The 22,388-nt window shown below is 41.4% G+C and overlaps 1 long non-coding RNA gene across 2 annotated transcripts; it reads right to left on the bottom strand.

Moving 5' to 3' along the window:
• Positions 1 to 459: 459 nt before the first annotated feature.
• LOC134478398 (uncharacterized) lies at positions 460 to 21,819 on the bottom strand. Of its 2 annotated transcripts, none has more exons than XR_010051017.1 (4): positions 21,436 to 21,818; positions 16,006 to 16,171; positions 13,100 to 13,375; positions 460 to 1,339 (listed from the first exon to the last, which is right to left on the bottom strand). It is a non-coding gene; the product is annotated as an uncharacterized LOC134478398 (long non-coding RNA). The 2 variants fall into 2 exon arrangements; XR_010051018.1 differs by lacking the exon at positions 460 to 1,339 and adding an exon at positions 11,825 to 11,907 and having other exon boundaries at positions 21,436 to 21,819.
• Positions 21,820 to 22,388: the final 569 nt, after the last annotated feature.

Below are 22,388 nucleotides of genomic sequence, written 5' to 3' on the forward strand. Positions count from 1 at the left end.
ATTATGCTGTTTTGTAAAGTCAGTGATGACAATGCATCTTGCAGTATTATAAATGCATTCTGAGCAAGGAGATTTCATCACATGGAGGGGACCGGAAGCCTTTGAATGATGACTTAGGCCAAGAAAGTGATCACAGCACTTACTGGAAAAGCACTGAAGAGAACCAAAAAACTAACAACATTTTTCAGATGTTGTCTTTATTATTCTCTCCCTCTTGATCCACCCTGCGATTACCCTACCTCTAAAGCCCACTCCAAATGCACAAACTCAGAGCCACAAAACAGATTGAAATCCCCTTTGCTATTAATTAAAATATTTTCCTCAATTTTAAAAGAAGTCTTCTTGAGCAGCCAGGCATTGTGGTGCATGTCTGTAATTGGTAGGCTGAGGCAGGATGATTGCATGGTCCAGACCAGCCTGGGAAATTCCTTGTTGTTTCAAAACAATAAAACATGACACTTACAAACTAATTTCTTTATTAGGTTCAAAGCAGCAGAGAGAGACCCAAAGATTACACTTTCCTTAAAAATGAATAGTAGGCACTAATTAGCTGTTTGATTACACAGAGAGTATTCAAAATCTGATTCTGACAGTCCTGTAGGTCTGTATTGGTTGCCTGTCTCCACCACAAATTCTGCAAAAGAGACAGATGGAGAATTCTCCTGGGTCTCTGGGATACCCAGTCCTGAAGTTCAAATCTGCCAATGAGCGACATTCCATCTTCACAAGGGTAGATTCGGAGACAAGGCAGCCAACACAGCAGCCCTGTAGCCAACTTGTTTCGAGCTGATGGGTGGTGCTCAGTTAGGGCGCCCTCTGGCCCTCACACTGCTATGGGCTTCTGTGCCACAGTGGGCTGTGAACAGTTGGAACCCCATCTTCACACAGTGAAAACAAAACACAGGTTGAGTGTTCTTAGTCCAAATATCCAATCTCTGAAATGCCCCAAAATTGAAACCTTTTTGAGCACCAAGAGGATGTCAGAGAGGGAAAACTCTGTGGTGTGAAATCATATCTCATGTGCCAAATCATTAAAAATAAAATTAACTTCAGGTTATATGTGGAGGATAAATGAGAAACAGTCTGAAATCCAAAACACTTCTGGTTCCAAGGATTTCAGGTGAGGGATATTCCACCTGTAAATGATTTGTATCTTTATTTTGAAGGAATTACCGATTCCTCCTCCAGGAGAATGAACTTGAAGTTGGCATTCTACAACTCCCAGGAGGCCAAGCATTCTACAGAAGACAAGTCCATTGTTGTTTCCTCCAGCACGGGGCCAACTGTCCCTTCTTCCATGTCAGTTGTGCACGCACCCTCTAATGGTCCTTCTGATGATCTGGAGAAGGAGCAGAGCAGTAAGTGGTGGGCACAGGGCCTCTCTGAGCTGCAGGCACCAGAGTACATTGCATAAACCCACACTGACATTAGGAATCTGTTTCCCTGGAAGAGTTACAGCTCATTACATCATGTTGCAGTGATCCACGCATACCCATGTTTATAGCCACACACTTCAAAATCCCTAAATCCTGTAAGCAGCCTGTAGGTCCATCAACAGATGAAAGGATAAAGAAAATGTGGTGTTTACAACACAATGGAATTCTAGTGTGTCATAGAGAAAGATATATATATATATATATATATATATATATATATATATATGATATACTGCTAGTTTCTCTTAGTTCATTGAAAAGGAAGGTTTGTGGCTAATATTGTTTGGTCAATTAAGTGCCTATATCTTGTACTCTGAGTAACTAATTTAAAGATAACAAGGCACAATGTATTAACCATTGTTAGATACCCTCCTATTGTCTTGTTTTGGAATTTTTCTTTCTTTCTCTTGAAAGTAAAAAACAAAAGATAAATTTAAGTCATTTGTGGAAAATGAATGTACCTTGAGATCTTAAGTAAAATAAATAAGGCACACACAAGCTTGAATATCACTAGATTTCTCTTACATGAGATTTTGTATGGTAGAGTAATTTTTATCCTAAGTCATTGTTCTAAGAAATTAAAAAGTAAAACAGAAACTAAGAGTCTAAATGATTGTAGTGGTGCTGGGTGGGTTAGAGAGGGTTTATGAAGGACAAATGTACAAATAAAAAGAAATATTTATTATGGTAAAGGTTACTACATTTTAAATTTTATTTTAATACACCAGTGGAAACCAAAATAGAATCTTCTATATTTAAAACAACAAGGTTTTCTTAAAATATGGACCTCTTTTTAATAATATTCATGAAATATTAGCTTAGAAAACAAAGACTGTGTGTTTGACAGAGTTTTAATTATTTAAGGAACTGGGTTTAAGTAGTGTCAGAGTTTTTTAAGTGTCTCTTTGTTGTGATCCCTTAAATTGTCAGTTTGTGACACTGGTTAAATAAACAATCATTACTTGAGGTTATAGGGAAAAAGAAAAAGAAAAACCCAAACTATAAATAAAGAACAAAATAAACAGTAGATAATAAAAAATCTTTTGCAAATGGGAAGGGGACCAAGAGATGAAGGGAAAGGGGAGAAGAGGGAGGGGAAGGGAACAAAAGGAGAACTGAGACGTGTTATGTACACGTACCAACTTCATACATACCAGGAATGTAAATATTAAGCACTGTCAACATGTTCTAATAAAAAATTAAAATTGTAAAGAATAAAAAAAGAATGTCACAATTCCACTGCCACCAGTAAGAGTGAAAAGGAAAAGCCTCAGAGATCTATTTCCTCCTTCATGTCCTAAAGACAAATAATTCAATTTGCAAAGACATTTCTGGCGATTTTTTGGTTGCCTTGTTTTGCTTTGGGGTGGGTGTGGTCTAGGACAGGCGTCCAAGAAGAATGGCTTTGGGGACGTAGGGTTGATTTCAAGGGTAGCACCAGCTGGCTGTGTCTGGTGCCCACGGATGCATATCTTCTTCCCAAGATGAATTGTAACCCATAGCCACTTGGAGACAGAAGAGTGACGTGAACCGAGGAATCCACCTGATGTGACAATGGGAGTAAAAGGAGTGATGACTGGCGGGAAGTAATTGAAAGCCCCCATGACCATCTTCCTAGACGAAAGTATCTTCCCTGAAATGGCCCAAGTGAACTGAAATGACTTCCAGGCTGATCTCATGGAAACTCAACTCATTCTCTGTTGCTGGCCAAGGAACACTAAGATCTTCAAAGAGAAAGATGGCTGTTTATTGAGGACCCTTCCCAGAGACTGCAGGTCAGTGAACATTTGGGTGATCCCTGGCCTGCTAAAGTCACGAGAACACAAAGTCCCCCAACACCAGGGGCCACAGAACAATGCTGATGAGCTCATGGAGTCCTTGCCAACGGAAGCAGCTGTGACCACAGCATAATTTTGAAAATCACAGTAAGGGGCAAGGAGGTGCTCATGGGGATCCAGTGGGAAGGGAAGGCACGACTCTGGGTTGTGTGGATCTATAGGGAGCTCAGGGCAGTACTGTTCAGAGGTGGGCTTGGGCCTGTGGTTATAGTTGTCACCTGGGTCTTGATTAGCACAAGAAAACAGTATCCCAAAGTGAAATGCAGTCACCACTTCGTGTGTCCAGTTTCAGATCCCCTGTTTACCTAAATCATTGAATGCACAAGTTCCTTACGTAAGGTGGCATAATATTTGCACAGAACCTACACACATCCTCCTGTGCACCTTCAATCATCGCTAGTTGATATGATGCTAATGTGAAAAGGCTATGTCAGTAGTCATTTCACAATGTTCCCCAGAGAATGATGACGAAGAAAACGTCTGCACACGCTCAGCAGAGTGGTGTCTATTTTCCGACTCCTTTTGATCCACATGGTACAATCTCACAGACTCGGAGGGTTGACTGTATTGTACTCTGTTCACCTTTATGACTAATTTGCCTTTGCTGGATTCCAAAAAAGGAATTTTCTCTCTTTCCTCTTCTTAGTAAGAAATAACCAGACAAAGAAAGCAAAAGAAGCCCCTAGAACTGCAGAGGAGTTTGAAAAACTTTCAGTGAGGTTGAAACTAAGCATACAGGAGAAAATTCAGATGCACACCAATAAAATAGCGTTTGTCGATTCCCTGAGCTCAAATTGTGCTCCATGCTAATCACCCAGATTTGATCATTGCACAATGCATATGTAAATCAAAGTATCACATTATATTCTATAAATATACACAATTATTATTTGCCAGTGAAAAATATTTTTGGTCCTAAAGACTGAAAAAGAGCCATCATGATTTGTTTCTTTTTAATTTTTCAATTTTAAGACAACTTTGCTAAGATGTTAAATTGCCCATGCTGAACTCAAATTTATGATCTTTCTGCCTCAGGCTCTCAGAGTGCAGAGATATGTGTCAACATGTCTGACTCAAGACTGTTTTCTTATCTTTCTTTTTGTTTGTTTGCTTGTTAGTTTTTGATACAGGGTCTCGTTATGTCATTCACGCTGGCCTTGAGCTTACTATGTAGGCCAAGCTGGCCCAAACTCACAGCCATCCTCCTATCTCAGCTCCCAAATGCTGGGATTACAACCCAGCTCAAGATTTTTTTTTTTAAATCATGGGTAAACTTCTAAAAAGAAAAAAGTAAAAAGAAATCCTGTCTCTTTTGACAACATAGATGAACTTAATAACATAAACCAAACACAGAAAGGCAGGTGTTGCAGGGACTCACTTTGATGAGGAACTCATCAAAATGAGAGGGGAATGGTGGTTGGGGGACAGCAGGAGGTGAAATCAAAATCTGCTGATCAAAGAAAGCAAAATTTCAGCTGGACAGGAAGAATAAGTTCCTAACATACAGCAAAGGAACTATAGTCAATAATAATATGTGTTTGAAAGTTGTGAAGAGAGAAGGACTTACAAGTCTCTATCACAAAAATGCAAGCGTGGTGATGGCTGTGTTGACTAGTTGACTTACTCATTCCATAGATTGTACCTCCATCAAGCATTATGCTGTATATTTTTAACATTTTCAGTTTTATTTGTTAATTATTCCTACTTGTTATCGTTGTGTCTGGATGTCCCTCCAAAGCCTCATCCAGTCATGGAGATGGGCTTCTAGAGCTTGTGACTGATCCACAGTCCAATGCTGGGATTATGGGTGTGAGTGCTACACTCAAGTGCACGTGGCCTACATACACTGTGAGGGACAGATGCTCTCCCTTTTTTTGCTTTCATTGCTTTTGCTGTCTTCCACCGCCATGAATTGTTGTTCGTCTGCCGTGACTCCCTGACTTAGAGCCAGCTGATTATGGACTGAAACCTCCACAAACTATGAGCTAAATAAATCTTTCCTTTCTTCATTTTGGGCACCAAGTATTTTGTCTCAGCAATGAAAGAAAATTAACCAAGACACTAATGAAGCTGAAAGAATAATAACATGAAATAAGCAAAAACAGGCACAAACCAATGGAATAAAAAAGAGAACCTGGAGGCGGTAAGCTCCAGGAAAATACAGTTAATTAATGTTTGGCTAGGGTGCCAAGAACACACAGTGAGGAAAGAACAGTCTCCTCACTAAATGGCTTTGGGAAAAAAATGGATATTCATACAAAAAAAATACTGAAACTCGACCTTTGTCTTGCTCCATCCTGAAGAGAAAAAGCAGAACAACGACCTCAAGGTCAGTGCTCTCTGAGGCCACCACACCAGGGTGCATCAGGCAGATACTTGGCACTGACATTAGAAATGTAATCTTTCACACAAGAATGCTTTGTCACAATTCCAGTGTCACAATAATGATAAAAACTAAGTCAAAGTGGATTAGAGACTTACATATAATATCTGAAACTGCAAAACTTTGTAAATAGGACAGCAACTTAACATCAGTCTTGTGAAACTTTTCAATAAGATGCCAAAGGCACAAGAATACGCAAGTGAGATTACCATAAGCCAATCCTCCTGCACAGCCAGGGAAACAACCACCCAAGGGAAAGACAACCAAAAGAACATGAAGAAATATCTGCAAATTATATATCTGATAAGGAACTGATATCTAAAATATTTAAGAAATTCACACAGATCAAAAGTGAAAAGGCAATCAAACCAAAAAAGAACCACATAGACATGCACACATGGAGACACACACATGTGCATGCACGTGTGTACATACACACACACACACACACACACACACACACATAGAAAGCAATCAAAATGGTTTTGTAAAAAAATGGCTGAAGAACCTGAATAGAGATTCTTATAAAACAGACATACAAATGGCCAGCAAGTATATAAAAATATGCTCAATATTACTAATCTTCAAGAAAATGCAAATCAAAGACAGGAGATAGGAAGTTCCTGATAGGAACCTGTTAGGATGATTATTATGCCAAAAAAAGAGATGCAGTAGCTGCTGGTAAGAATGTAGAGAAGAAGGAGACCTTGTACATTGTCGGCAAAAAAGGTAAGGAGACACCTGTTATGGAAAACAGTATGGACCTCCTCAGAGGATTAGAAATAGAACACAATGCAATCCGGTAACCCTACTTTTGTTCATGTGTCCAAAATAAATGAAATCAATATGTTAAAGACACACCTGCCCTCCTATGTTCGTTGCAGCATTAGTCACAACAGCAAGACATGAAACCAACCTCAGTGTCCCTTGTTACATGAATCGACAAAGAAAACATGATAATATACAAAATATAAGTCAGCCATAAAAAGAATAAAATCCCACCACTTATGACTATACAGATAATCCGTGAGGACCTGCTAAGAGAAATAAGCAAGACAAATACTGTATGGTCTCATTGTTACACGGAACCCGAAAAGGTCAAACTCAGAAGCAAGAATTGTCAGGGGGTGGACAGAAAGGTGAGAAAACTGAAGACATACTGGTCAAAAGGTACAAATTTCCAGGGGTAAAATGAGTATGTTCTGTGGATTTTATTTATTGCTGGGTAACAATAATTAAGAACAATATTGGCCACAACAGTAGGTGACAGATGTGTAAATTATTTTCATTGTGATAACATTATACAAAGCATGTATCAAATAATCATGTTGTGTACCTTGAAAATATGATTTTATTTGTCAATAATTAAATATTTTAACATTACAGAAAGGAAGAGAGAAGACATATTGCTATTAACTGTCCCCCTCCAAACATTCCTCTTTGCTTTGAATGCCCTAATCCTCGTGTTCTTGTCACTTCAGGAAGCAGTTCTGAGGTCCTCTTCCGTGAGCGTCTAGCTGCTCCATCATGATGCCTTGATATCCTGAACTGATTCAAAATATTTACCTTTGATGATCATTTTCTTTTAGGAGGAGTCAGAAGTTAGATGGTGCCAGACCCAATAAACACCATGAATGAAGTTTACACATGCTGGCCTTCCTATTGGGTGGCACTCAACAATAGAATTCACTAAATTTTTTTACCACACGTGGTAAAGACAGTCAAAAAAAGAATGCACAAAACTGCTCAATAAAGTGGTCAGAATGATGGGATAGGTGTGTTTGAAGAAAGGGGGAGTATTTTAAGGTATTATGTTTGGGTGTGAGTGTGTGTGTGCATGTGCGTACATGTGTGTGTGTGTGTACCCATGAAAACTACACTTCCTGACCTGAAGGTGTGGCTCAGGAGCATAGTGTTTATCTACTGTTATTGAGACCCTGGGTTCAATCACTGACACCACAAAAATAATAAAAGTTAAAATTTAAAAAAAGCAAACAACCATCCTAGGAAATCCTAGGAATCCATAAGATAAAGACAATCAAGATTTTAGAGGGTTTTTTTGTTGTTTTGTTTAGTATTTCACAAAACAATGATCTAGAGAACCAGGAAGTATATAAAAGTTACTCACATTACTCATGACAGAAATATACAATTTAAAGCCACAACCGAAATACCAACAAAGTCAAACCATGTGGGGCCCAGCAAGAGAGGCAAGCCAGTTCACCCTTCCCGTGAGTTGGCAGAAACCATGCTGGGTATGCGAGGAGAACAAGAAGAAGCCAGTTTGCCCTTTCCGTGAGCCAACAGATTTCAGGTTGAGAATCACACTCCTCACCCCGTAAGCAACTAGCTGACTGAGAGGACAGGCTGAGGTGATAGCAACTGAAGTACAAACGCAACCAAATGCTTGTATTGTTTTGTTGACTTTGCAGGCCTAACGCTGGTAGTCTGAGCATCTATTAAGAGGATAACCATATGCAATATAGCAAATATGGGGGATTTCTATCTGTCTTGTTTTTGAAATCCAATAATGTTCTCAATGTTTTGCTTTGTTCCAATTTATTGCTTTGTTTTATTCAATGTTCTATTTTGATTGGTTTTATTCTGTTTGGTTTTATTTGATTTTACTGCATCTGATGGTATGGAAAACTATTTTGAACATAACAAGATATATTACAGTAGTGATTATTGATTTTTTGTTATCCCGTTTCAAGTTCCATACCAGTTTCAGTGTACTTTCAAATGGCTTTATTCTATTTTATTTTGTTAGACTTTATTCTCTTTAAAATATAAAATAAAAATAAAAAAATAATGCTGACAAAAACCCTTTCTCCTACATACATCCACACACACAGTCACACAGAGAAGTGACCAAGATGAAATTAACTGAGAAAACTAAATACTGGCAAAGACACAGAGCAGCTGAGACCCTTCTACAGTGCTGCTGCCCACTGGGATGGGATAATGGTAAAACCATTTTGGAAAACTTTTGGGAATTTTATACTTATATCAGTATCTCTAGTATCCTGACTTGACAATTTCCCTTATCAGTATAAAGCCATTGATCTGATGTTTATGTGCACTGAAAGACATATAAAATTGTTCTTCACTAGCTTGGTTCACAATAGCTACACACTAGAATCAAGCTAAGCGACCATCAGTAGTAGAATGAGTCGAATGTAGTCCAGCCACCCGATGGAAGACCACAGAACAATGAGGGATACTGAAAAATGGGACAGAGGGAATGGAATTCCACAGCATCTGTTGACTAAAAGGATACAGATACAAAGGAATACAAAAAGAGATGATTTGATTTGTATGAAAATTTTAAAGACAAATTAATATATGGGACAGAGATCAAAAGAGCGGTGACCTTTGATGGGCCCTGTTGGTGATGGGGTCCTCCATGCAGTGATGCAAATGTGCTGCATATTGACCTAAGTGGTGGTTACAGTGGATGTATGCACTTGGGAAAATTCACTGTGCTGTGTATCTTAAACCTGTAGGCTTCACCGTATGTGACATGTATTTCAGTCAGAAACTTGGGAAGACCTTAGAGTGGTTTGGTTTTTTCCTCCATGTCCTCTGCACGAGTGCTACCTTGCACCCACCAGGTTATGTAGCAACTATTTGCCTTCTTTATTATTTGTAAACTTCTTACAAGTGCACATGAACATTTCATCTTCAACATATGTACTTCTCTCTAGAGCCTAGCACAGTGCTTTCTAAAGAAAAGAGACTCAAAATTTGTGCTGAACTATTCTAAATGTCATCTGAACTCCAAACCATGTGCATTACCCACCTTTCTTTTAAAATGGAAAAGTACAAGTAAATCCAGAGAGTCCTTATCACTTAGCAAAATTTCAGGTAAAATATGATGAATTCTCTTACTACTTGTAGTTCTACCAAATGTTCTCCAGATTGAAGAGCATGATGTTCAAGGGCAGAGCTTATCAAATTTGCAAATCCTTGGCTCCATGCCCAAAGATTCTGGTTCTCTAGGTCTGAGAAAAAAACCTAGGTTTGTACTTTTACTAAGCACTGCCTAAATTTCCGATGGTGCACATTATAAGAAACACAGGCTTAAACATCTGTCTCGTCTGTCTTGGGACCTTCTGTCCTTGAGGTTATAGAACACTCAATCCTAAATGCAAATCCTCTTAGATGTCTTGAATTTGATTTCATGTACATGGGGCAGAATGCCAGAACTACAATAAACTCTTTGGGAAAAAACACCTGAAATCTTCTCAAGTAAGACCTACCCGTCCACCTGAGAGGAGACCACCATCTTTCCACGTTATCCTCCTACAATGGGATGTCTCTAACAATCTCCCAAGAGAAGTATTTTCCTGAAAACACCCAGATTAAACGATCTCCTGTGATCCCAGATAAAGTGATCCCTATGATCTTCTGGGTTATACCTCTGTTTGGAAACCAATAGACACCATCTCTAATTCATCTCAGGAGATGGTTTCTGCAGCTGAGAATCGATTCTGAGGCAAAATTTCTATTCAGTACTGGGTGAAAGTAAGGAGTCAATGAAAAACTTTTGCTTTTTTAAAAAAAAGATATTCAGGGAAACATTTTGCTAATTTCTTTGGAGATAGAATTCTTAAGGCCATGACACCAACTGTCAAGCCAAAAACCACACATCAAGACTGGTTTACTGTCCTTGTTGCATAATATTAAACTGGAATGAGTTGCCAAATTCGATTCTTGCCTTAGGTAACATTCTTTTATCAGAAATTTGGGAGGAAAAAAATGTTAAGACAAAAAAGAAATTTCTCAGTTTAAAAATTCAATCTCCCTACAGAAAGACAAGTACCCTATTTTCTTACTTATGTATGGAATGGAAGCTTGCATTTTTGATCATATAGAAATAGAGAGTGACCAATGGTTAACAGTCTGAGAAGGACGTGGGAAGAGACAAATGCAGAGAAGATGACAATATATAAGCAGTGCAGGCGGAAAGGAGGAAACAGAAACACTTCTAATGTTCTATAGCACAGCAGGGTAACTGTGGCTGACAGCAATTAGATGTGTATTCCAAAATAGCTATTGTAAAGGATTTTGAATGTTCCTAACACAAAACAATAATAAATGCTCGAAATGATGGGCGTGTCCTGTGCCCTGATCTGTACATTGCACATTGTATGTATGCACTGAAAAATATCATACTGCACCCCCTAAATATGGATAATCATGAAACTGTGTGTCAATTAATGTCCAAAAATTAAGCTTCTGTGCTTTTAAGGATATTTATTTATGGTATCACCAGATCCTGCAGGCACTGGGTTATAAACTTCACCCAAAACATAACTTCCTGAGTCTGGACACTGCTGTAATATGCATTGGTTGCTAAGAAAAATCAACCCGTTGTAAATAAATAAGCAGACAAATCAGCCATTTGCAAGTAAAATGAATGTATCCCACATACAAGTATGTGGCTGTCCAGGAATATTTAGTTTAGTGCCTTTGACTGCAATATAACAAATAGCTTTTTAGTTTTGCTTTGTCATCTGTTTCTTCCTAATGGAGACAAGGAAAATATTCTTGAAAAGCAACTGTTAATGGATAGTGACAAGTGGTTTCCTGTGGTCTAAGAACACACCATCAATTACTGCCTTTTACGTTCTTTTAAAGTTGAGAGGCTGAGGAAGTTCAATAATGCTGTATTGGCTTCATGATTATTGAACTACGGGGAGGAATCTTCAGACAAAAGGTTTATTTGTTTATTTTTGAATCAAATTACAGATATTTTCTACATGAACACCATAAAAGTTCAGGGATTCTCTGAGCTTCCACATGGCTCCTTATACCCTTGGAGGATACAGAATGGTAGACTTGATAGACCTGGGACAACTATAAGCTTTTCCCAGTAGAAGGTCAGTAATGCTAGTTCCATTGGAGGCTCTGGGTGTGACAGCCTAACTCCTTAACCTCTCTAGGGTTTCATTCCCCACTGAGGCACTTCTGAGAAATCCTTTAAGCCTCCAGAATATGGTTTCATGCGGATGAAACAAAGCCCAGGAACCACAATGAAGACTTTGGGAGAAAGATCTCCCCAAGTAAGATTTAGAGATGAGAGTAGATCTCCAGCCCCAACCCTCCAGTCTTCTCTCTGCTTTGGTCTTCCCCTCCCCACTGCATCCACCATCGTCTCTGTGGCCTCAGATGTAGCCCCTGCTTCTCTCCATGGATTATCCCATGGCCAGAAGATACTTATAATCAATAGCAGTCTCCAGTATTGCTGCAAACAGAAATTTTTCACTGTGTCAAGGGCAAAGCACACAATGCTCTCTCTTTAGGATCTGAGGTGAGGGGAGGCACCATGTGGAGAAGATAAAAAGCGGGAATGTGAGAGGATGCATGGAGCTGCAGAGGATGGGACAGCATAAAGAGCACCCACACACAGTCCTGCTGCCCCTATATTATGGGATGATGGGGGTGGTGTCACCTCAGAGAGCCCGCCTTGCCCAAATGTCACACCACATCACCACAGCCTTCTTTAGCTACCCAGGGAACCCCATTGTCTTCTTCATAGTGTATCACTTCCCTCGATGGTATCATCTGTTTACCTGCTTCCATTTTCACCACCCTCCCTCACTCCCCGTGAAGCAGAACCCCCATCCTATGGTACTATGGAGTGCCCAGGGCTGGAACAGAATTTGGAATATACTTTGTTCTCACTGAAGACTGAGCTAACGTGTTGACAAGCAACCCCAACTCATAAACTGCAAAAGTGCAAGAACAGCTTCAACTGGGGTTTTAAGAATTGCAATTCTAGGAACACAGGTTTAGATAAATCTGAATCAGCATTCTGGAGCTAACAAAAAAGTGAGCTACACAGGTGACTGAATGTTGACAAGAAATGGGATCTCCACTGACAAATAGGAGATCAGGAAAGAATAGGCAAACAGAATGGAAATACAGCCATAGAACAAGAAACACACACTTTAAATCCCTGGTATTATGCAGTTGTCTGGTCTTTCCAATTGTTCCGATACCTGTGGGCAAAGGTGACCACAGCTAAAGTGCACATTCCTGGCAGAAGCTGGAATGGTGCATAAACCTGTTTGCCTATGACCTCATGACTGCACTTTAAAAGGCTATTGATGCAAAATTTTCCTTTTGTTTTCACAGAATAATGAGTGGACTAGATGGGCAGGTGGGGAGGCAGCACTCCACAGGCCACCATGCTTCTCTTCTGGTACTCAGGGATCAGAGCCCCAGATCTGGCCAGAACCATTCTGGTTTTTCTGGGACTAAGCACATTCTTGGAATGTGAGGCAATCAGTGCTAAAACTAAGAAAGCCCTGGACAAACCCAGATGGGCTGGTTCCCTTCCTACAAAATGCTACACGCTGAAGGTCACTGAGAGCTTAGGTGAAGGGAAATGAGGTCAGTGTATTTATTGCTGTTTCAAGGTCACTGTTTCTTACCTGAAGGCTGCCTCTTCCCCGCTTGTGAAGTCGTTGCCTTTTTCCAGGAGATCTTTGCCACTCACATCTTCCCTTTCAGTTTCTAGTAATTGTGTCTACTCTTTGTAGGGAGAGGGGAGGCGGAGTGGTCACAGCCCTGAAGCTAGTTCTCTTATATGTCTTTACCATCCCTATGGCTCCTCCCCACTCTCTCATGCCTTAGTAAATTGTCCTTTTATAAATAAACTCTCATCAAATTACCCAAGTTGGAGTGAGCTGTTGTTTCTCACGAGGTACCTGATGGACATGAGAGAAAATATAGAAATAAGAACTATTAAAAGTCATTAAGATGCAAAGGTAGCTAACCTCCCTATGCCTTGGTCCCCATCTATGAGTCTGTGGCCACTGCACTGGATTGTGGTCAAAAGTGATTAAGAAAAACATACTTATATCTGTGTTTTAATGTATCAAAAGCACTCAGCAAATCATAACCACTGCGATGGATCTTTCTTCTTTTTTCTAACAGAAAACAGCAGAAGGCAGGATCAGGCTTGCCATCCGCCAGAGAAGAGCCCCAGAATCTGACCTCTCTAAATGGCATGAGGCAATGGACAGAAATACTCCAAATTTAAGACTTTGTGCTTGCATAAGTGGCTGCTCCTTTAATATTTTTACTTTGTGGCTTTGAATGGAGCCCTGGATATTTTGCATGGTCTCTCTATATCCATTTCTTTACTTTCTGTGGTTTCAGATACCCACAGTCAACAGCAGTCTGAAAATATTAAATGAATAATTCCGAAAATAAACAATTCAGAAGTTTTAATATACTTTTAATAACAGCATAGTGTTCCAATTTTTCTGCTGCACTGCTATTTATTGTTCCTAATTTCTTACTGTGCCTGAGAAATCAAACTACAACAGTTAAGTTGATCCGTTTGCCATTAGTAACAAAAGACCTGAAATAATCAACTTCAAAGAGGAAAGATTTATTTTGGCTCACATTTTTGTGGCTTGCCATCCATCGTGGATTGGCCAAATGGCTTTTTAATCTGTAGTGACAAACAGCACATCATGGTGAGAATGTGTGACAGGCCACGCTGCTCACCTCATGGCTGCAAGGAAGCAGACAGAGATAAGGAGTGTCTGCGAATTCTGTGTTCCCTTCAAAGGTGTTCCTCTAATGACCTAACTCTTTCCCATTAGACATTTCCGAATCACTTTCCTGTTATTGGACACAACGTCCAACACAGACAATTTAAAGGAAGAGAGGTTTGTTGAGCTCATAGTATGTAGAGGATTCAGTCCACGGTTGACTATCTACAAGAGAGGTGCCAAGGCACGGTGAAAGGCTCTGACAGAGGAGAGTGGCTCACATCATGGTGGTCAGCAAGCAGAGAGTAAAGGAGCTGGAGAGGGGGACATCCTTCTAGGTCTCATTCCCAGTTATCTATCTTTTAAAAGATGGTCAGCTGCTGAAGTCAACAGCAAGTCAATCTGCTGATGAGTGTAGCTGGCCCTTCTGACCCAATTGCCCACCAAAAGCCCCACTTCTGAGTCCATGAGGCTTTGGGGAGACATTCTACAGTTAAACTATAGCATGACCCCACTCTCTAAACATTGCACCATCTCTGGATAGTGTCAGGGGCTAGGGACCGTGTCTTTAACACATGAGCCTTTGGGGCCCTTCAAGATCTAAACTCTGGGGCTGGTGATGTAGCTCAGTGGTAAAGGACTTGCCTTGCATTTGTGAGTCCTGGATTCCATAGCCAGCACTGCCCCCCCCCAAAAGCCTGAACGATAACATACACGTGTCTTAAAAGAAAAAGTATAAATGTGGATGGATTGGTACTGTCCAAGGTTTCATGCATTCCCTGAGGTCTTGGACTGTGCCCTTTGAGGTTAAGGGAGGAAGTGCTGCATGTGTCAGAGACTGAGCAGATGCTTGCTTCAGAGGCTGCTAGGAATGTGGGAAAAGACAGTTGGTTTGCACATTTGCAGGAAACCTCCCATCACTACCTCCCTTCCTGTTTCAGCCAGACTGCTGGAATATACAAGAAATCAATAGGCCACAAAATGGAAACAATTTTGAACCCAAGAAAAGGTTCTCCTTTTCCAATTTAATGATGCAGTGACCTGTCTGCAGACCTTTGGTGAAAATGGCCCATTGAGAAGGTCCCCACGGGATGTGTAAGCAGGGAAGCTGAAGGGTAAGAGCAAGAAAGATTTCCTTTTTCATTAAAAGGAAAGGTACATTCAGATTTACTGGACCCAGTAAAGTGCAGGCAATTTAGACAGTTTAGGAAAGGCAGAGAAGGTGGGAAGACCATGCAGCCTGTTCCGAAACAGGTTTCAATCACGTATTAGTGGGTTAAGTGGTAGCCCTCAAATTCACACCCACTGAGTGTGAATATGAACACAGACTTACCTGGAATAAAGTTCCTGCATATGTAGCTAATTAAAAGTCTCAAGATGAAATATTACAGGACTTTGGGGGGCCTTAAATCCCATGACTAATGCCCATACCAGAGAAAAGGGAGGGAGCTGTGGACATCAAGGAGACCATGTAAACATGGAGGCAAAAATTGAGGTTAGAGCATTATAAAAAAGCAACTTTTGCAGGAACTATAAGGAGCCGAAAGAGGCAAGGAAGGACCCTCTGTGCAGCCACTGGAGGGACATGGCTCTGCCACCACCTTGATCTCAGAATTCTGCCTTCCAAAATTAGGATAGGATACATGTGTATTGCTTTGAGCCACCAACTTGGGGTCGTTTGTTACACAGCTACAAGGAACTAACACATGCATTAAATACTTCACGTGGTTTACACAGTTGGAGCTAAATAAATACAACCAGCCAATGGGCCACGCAGGAAGACCTGCTGTACTCTAAAACCACACAGACGCAAGTACGTTGGCATGGGGTCTCACCTCGTGAAGACCTGGGACTTCGCATGTCCTGTCTTATGGGCCCAGCATGTTTCTGTTACCCTACTCTGCTTCCACGCTTCCTGTTTTAAACTTTGCAACCAGTGGACTTCGTGCGGAGGGAACATGGCGTTCAGGATGCGGAACCATCAGACTGAGATGGCTGGATCTGCAAATGAAAGCCGGCACTCTATTCCCAACTGCTCCCTCCAGGAGTCAGAGTCACGGTACCCAGCAGGAGACCGGGACCCATCCCTACAGGGCTCACTCTCATCTTAGTCCAGGGACATTCTGACTCCCAGGGTCCCCTGCCTGATGTGGTCCTAGACACCTTGTTATTGCTCTTCGCCTCTCTCCTGTTGGCGTGGCTGCGGATCCCATGTCCACTTCCCAGCTACACTATGTTTCCATCGCTCCGCAGTTCTGGCTTGAACCCCAGTTAGCCACACCGGGGGGCAGTTCAGTGGACACACTGTCCACTTGCCCACTCCGCCACTCTTTGCCTTTCTTTTCAGTCACAGGGCTCTGGGCTCCATGGATTGCATCAGCCAGGCCCTGAGCCCCGCTTTCCTGTGAGGAAGGGGAGCCACTGACACCGGTAGGAGAAGGAGGAGGTCAAGCCAAGGTCAGAGCAGCGTGACTCCTCTCCCCTGGGAACCGAGGTCCCACGGTGGCCCCTTGTTGGTGTCCGCATAGCCACAGTTCCACCAGCTCCTTCCAAACAGGCCCTGGAAACTGTTCTCTGCTTCCAATCGGTTCCACTCTCCCTTGTTGCTCCCTTAACACTGTCCACCGTCTGTACATGTATGGACAGTGCTCCCAGTAAGCTTTGTGTCACTTAAACCTCCAGCAGTTCAGTCACCAGCACTAATCATGCTGCGTACAATTAGCCTTGTGCTATAGTCATTGGGATTATTTAGTCTCTGCAAGTCCTAGTTAATTCACCTACGTGATGAGACCATAGATGTAGCTCACAGCAGGGTCACAGGGAAACTGAAATGGACCGACCATTCCACTTCTGCTAACCCTTCCCTGTACCCTTCCTCACCTCACACAAGTGTTCCAGCTCTGCTGGGCTGTCCGGCCTGTCTCTGCGTGTGGCTCCCTGATGTGTGCCCTGCCCACAGGTCTGAGCACTTTGCCCCTAAGATTCACTCCAGCCTCGTCACCTCCATGTCAAGGAGGACAAACACGCTTGTTCTAGAGGAGGTCATGCAGCACAGATGGGTAAACTGACTCATTCCTGTGCACCAAACTCCTGAGAGCCAGCTGCTGTGAGGAACTGGGTCCCCCATCTCCGGGCCTGGGGTTCTGCCCCGGCCTCCTCTCACAGGAGACCCCACCCATCTCACGGTTTCCAGTTTGCTCTGCCGGGTGAGATGTGCCTGGGCTGGTGACAGCGAAGGCAGCTCTTTGAGCTCCAGGGTGGGGGAGTTTGGGAAAGAAGCCACGGAGGAAGTCTGTGCGCGTGCAGAACGAGCCCCACGCCTTGCGCAAAGCGACACCCACGGAAACGTCTCAAAGTGATGAATTGGCAGCTGGACACCCAGCTGCTGGGCGTTTCCATCCTGACTGAAACTCTGCGTGACACTGGCTGGGAGGGAAAACTCCACAACCAGGTGCCAGTATGGTCCAGTTCCTCCATGCCATGTTCTTCCTAGACCTTGGTTCAGTGTCCGGAGATGAGGAGGAGGTCTCAGAGAATGAACAAAACAAGGAGGAATGGGGGAAAACTCTTACTCGAGATTGGCGGCTGGAAACTTCACTTTGAAGATACATTTCAGCAACACAAAAAGGATTGAAGCATTCATATAACTTTCATGAACTGTATCGAAGTCAATAAACCCATAAAAGAAGGTTAAGAAAGAGCCCAAATTGCTCTCTTGCCAGAGAATCTTTTAGGAGAAAATATGTTGTTTTCTACAATCCTGAAAAAGTCAATAAAGGTTTAGAAAGGCTTAAAAATAGTGGCTATCAGTACTGTGTTTAGAACTTAAATTTTAAGTTGTCTATTTCCTGAATTTAAAAAACCTCGAATAACAGAAACAGATAACGTGGTAAGTGAAAGCCTTGAGAGTGTGTGTTCAGCAAACAGAGCTCCTCGGATCCTGCTGCTGTGCCCAGCACACTAAGAATAGACAGGGTCGAGGGCACTGGAGCCCGGTCAGCCTTGCAAGTGACAGGCAGGCAGGTCACAGTGACCCAGCCCTCCTCGCCCATCCCCATCCCCTGGAGAAAGGAGAAGCTGTTTGTGGTGAATGTGACCCACTGTTAATTCTTCCTAATTTATAAAAGCAACTCCTGTGCACTCCCCAAAACTAAGAAAACATTCCAGAGACATTCAATATTTACTTTGTGGAGAATGCCCTTCTGGATTTCTTCCAACTCTTATATCAATAAAATTATTTAAGATAATAGATGTAAATAGAATTTGTGATTACAAATGAGTTCCATAAGGCAAATAAATAAAAATACATAACATTACATTTTTATTGTATGATTCCACTATAATTTATCAGTCTGTTACTGGTTCCCTATAGCTTTTTGAATTTTTTACTGTTATAAAACCAATGAAGTTCTCTTTTTAACATTTAAAATGAACTGTCTCCTCACTTTATCAGAAAAGAAAAACCAAAAACTTTAGCAATGAAATCTTGTGCCCACTTTCTACAAACTCTTATTCTAGATCCCAGGACCTTTGTATGTGTCATGCCCTTCATCTGGAATGCTCTCTTCTCTGTTTATCTGCTTACAAATCGCTGGTTTCAGCAGAGGCTCACTTACTGAATCTTTACATGTTTCTATTAGGGAGAAAGAATTTGAACTTCTTTCCCTCCAGAAATATAATGCTGAGTATTCTTTTCCCCTTGCTCACTGCTACTCAGAGAGATAATACAAGAATATAGTTTTAGTGAGCTATGTTTCTCCAGTAGCTAGTTTGGGCTTTCAGGTGACCTTTATCTTCTGGGCTTTTGCTTGATTGGTGTGATGATACAGGTGTGGTGATACAGGAGGAGGTCACATAGTCCTGGCCAGGTGAATATTCAATTCACAGACTCAATTCTTCTCCATGTCTTCCCAGAGCAAGACCTACAGAGGCTAGTGTCTGGGTTCCACCCCTGAGACTAATCTTACTTAGCATGCAGTTGTAAGTAGATATCTCAATACCTATCTGATTTCTATATCCTGGTTCACAACTGGAAAGCCTTTCCTGGAGCATATCCTTCAGAATAAAATACACATTCAGATCACAGACTCACAATTATATGTTCCTGTGTGCATCTCCCTTTTGAATTTAAGGCCTTCTTGAGATAGAAATTGTTTGTTTATTTCTAGTATGGTGTATAATTTAGGCATGTAGGACACAATAAAAGTGTGTTAGATGAGCCAATGGCAAATTGTAACTTTGTGACCTATCTTAAAGCCATTAGACCTTCTTTTAAAGAGATTCTCTTGAAATACTAATTATTATAATTATATGAGGTCCTTACAGCAGTCACTGTAACATGTTAGCCTGCTACAGAATCATCTGGAGCATAAAACTTGCTGAGTCATCTCTTGAGTTTCTGATTAGCATTTTAGGGACCCAGGGTGCCCTTCTAGCAAGTTCCCAACAGATGCTAAGGTAGCTGGACCACATTTTGAAATCTAGTTTCACCTGTTACCCGAATAACTTCTGGGATTCGCTAGACTTCCACACATTACTGTGATATTCTGACTGAAAAAGATGAATTCAGGAATCAAGCTTCTTGTAAGTGAAAATATTTTATGCAATAAATTCATCCACAGACAATAAGAGATCAATAGATTTGAGCCATATCCACAACAAGACTTAGAAATGAAATGTAAAAATAATGTCCTGCTCACATCTTCTGGGACTTACTAGAATTATTGAGCAACTGAAATAATTTTCTGGAGAACCTTGCCCCCAGATACATTCTATGGTTTGAGCTAAAATTCAGTGTATAATTCCTAATTTTACATGCCCTGTAGCACACTGCTCTTCTGAACTCTCTGGCCTGGATATATCAAACCTCAGAAAAGCTATCTCTCAATAAGTAAATATCAAATAGGCACAAAAGCTCCCAAGCCAGGTAGAAATAAACTATATAGTTGTAATCTAAAAAGCTCTTAGCAACCAGCTAAGAAGGTAAGAAGTAGATGCATTTTTTAAAGACATTGCAATAACAAATGACAGCTCTCAGAGGGTGGTGCAGATGAGGGATACAAAGCAGTTCTGAGGGGGAGGAGGATGGATTGCTTAACACCGAAGAAATAAAGAGAAACCATTTGAAGAGAAGGCACTGCAGAGCTACATCTGAAGACAGGATTTAAGAAGCAAGATCAGACCTAGCATCCAAAAAGAACTTGAGACCCAAGCCAATTCTAAAAGGACAGTCCCAGTGTTAGAAGTAGGACATCTTGACTTCTATAAAAACAGTAAGGGTATCTTTGTCAATTAGCTACTGGCTCACTTCTGCAGATGACATTGCTCTGGAATCTGATTCCTCAGCACCATCTGGCATTTTCTGGCTTAGAGCAGCTCTTGTGCTGAACTGCAGAGATGACTGCAGTTAAAATAGTACAGAGAAAGTGGTAGCTCCTGGCTGTTGGCATGTGTTAGCATACAGGAGTGTTAGAGTCTGGATCCTAAATGTCTCCCAAAGGCCTGCGTGTTACAGGCTTGGCTCCCAGCACCGTGCTGTGAGAAAGTCATGGAACCTCTAAGAGACGGGACTAGTGGAAGGTCTTTAGAGGGTTTAAGGGACGCTGGGAAGGGCCTTGTGGGACACTGGTTCTTTCCGCTGTCTGTCTTGCTCCCTGGCTTGTGATGGATGAGGTGAGTCCTCTTTCCTCATAGCAATGGGGCTCACCACCCATGGACTGGGCCCTCTAAAATTGTGAGTCAAAGTAAACTTTCTCTCTGTACACACTGATTGTCTCAGGTAATTATGATAGTAAGACAAAGCTGACTAACACGCAGAGTCGGTAACTACTGGGCTTTACTGAAAACATTTCAGTCCTGTGGTCCTTGACTGCACCACTTCAGCAGAGGGTAAAATCACTCAGCGAGTGTTGACTTTGGGAGAAGCTAAAGTAGGAATTAAAGAGGCCCGTGGACAAGAATACCCCTTAATGTATTTTTGGACTAGGCATGTGTGTGATTGTCTAGTTGATGTAGTGAATACTAGCATCAATGATTTCATGGAAGTCTTTAGTTTTTAAATGCCATATATAATTTCCTAAAATAATTCTGCAAAATAATCTTCTATTCAGCATATCAAGACAGGAAAGACAGGTTCCATGTTCCTCAAGAGTTACGTTTTATTTATTTTTCTGTCTTTTTCTTTTTTTCTTTCTGTCTGTCTGTCTGTCTGCCTCTCTTCCTTTCTTTCTGTCTTCCTTTCTTTCTTCTGTAGCTGCCCCACATACCTTACAGCTGGCCATGATTAAATCCATTGTCCCAACACCACTCTGGGAAACATTTGCTTTGGCTGCAAGAAGCTTCAGCTGTGGTCCATCTCAGATGACTCACCCTCTGCAGGTGTCCTCAGTCGGGTCCAAGAGGAAACCCTCCCATTCCCGTGACCAAGCAGGAAGTCTGATACTGTGGGTTTGTGCATCTACCTTTTTCTTCCATAAGCAGCTTCCTCCTTACTTATAATGGATCACTGTTTACTGCTCCCCACCATGCTGCAGGAGAATCCTCACAACACCTCTTTGGGGTGGCATATTTTAGCCTGTTTATGATTTCTATCTCACTTAGAACAGGCTGAGCTGGTGCATACAAGATCACTGGTGCCTGAAGCAGCCAGCAGTCAGGGCTGGTTACTTTGAGAGCATATAGCAGTTACAGGAAGCAACGCAGAATTGTTGTGTGCTGTTATCTCTGCCAACCAGAAGAGTTCTCAAGGTCTGGCAGTCACTGCTGGCACCAGTCGCCAGAAGGATGGCAGAAAACTCTCAACATCAACAACTGATAGATACTGACATACAAAGCTCAGGGCTCTTGACAACAAGAGCTACAATTTGTGTGATTTCTATCTAAATGGAGCAAAAGAACCTTCAACTAACTGGTAATACCATTTTATAAATATGAAATGTGATCACAAAATATAGTGAATACTTAAATAAAAAGTTTGAAAACTTAAACATTTCCTGTATTTTTTATTATACCTCATATGGAACTACATCTGTAATCAGAAATAGAACACACTAGAAATTTCTAACTCAAGTGCAAAATGCCCTGAGATAAAGTGCAACAGCTTTTATTAGCTACATTAGCAGCACCAAGGATTAGCTACAAATGAAGAGGGTGCTAAACAGGTTAGCCACTGCCTTGCCACCTTCGTGTTCTTACAAACTAACCTGTTCACAACTACCGC

Source organism: Cavia porcellus, unplaced genomic scaffold, assembly GCF_034190915.1.
Source record: "Cavia porcellus strain 051 isolate PalLab524CR breed Dunkin Hartley unplaced genomic scaffold, mCavPor4.1 scaffold_13, whole genome shotgun sequence".
In the NCBI taxonomy this organism is placed as follows: domain Eukaryota; kingdom Metazoa; phylum Chordata; class Mammalia; order Rodentia; family Caviidae; genus Cavia; species Cavia porcellus.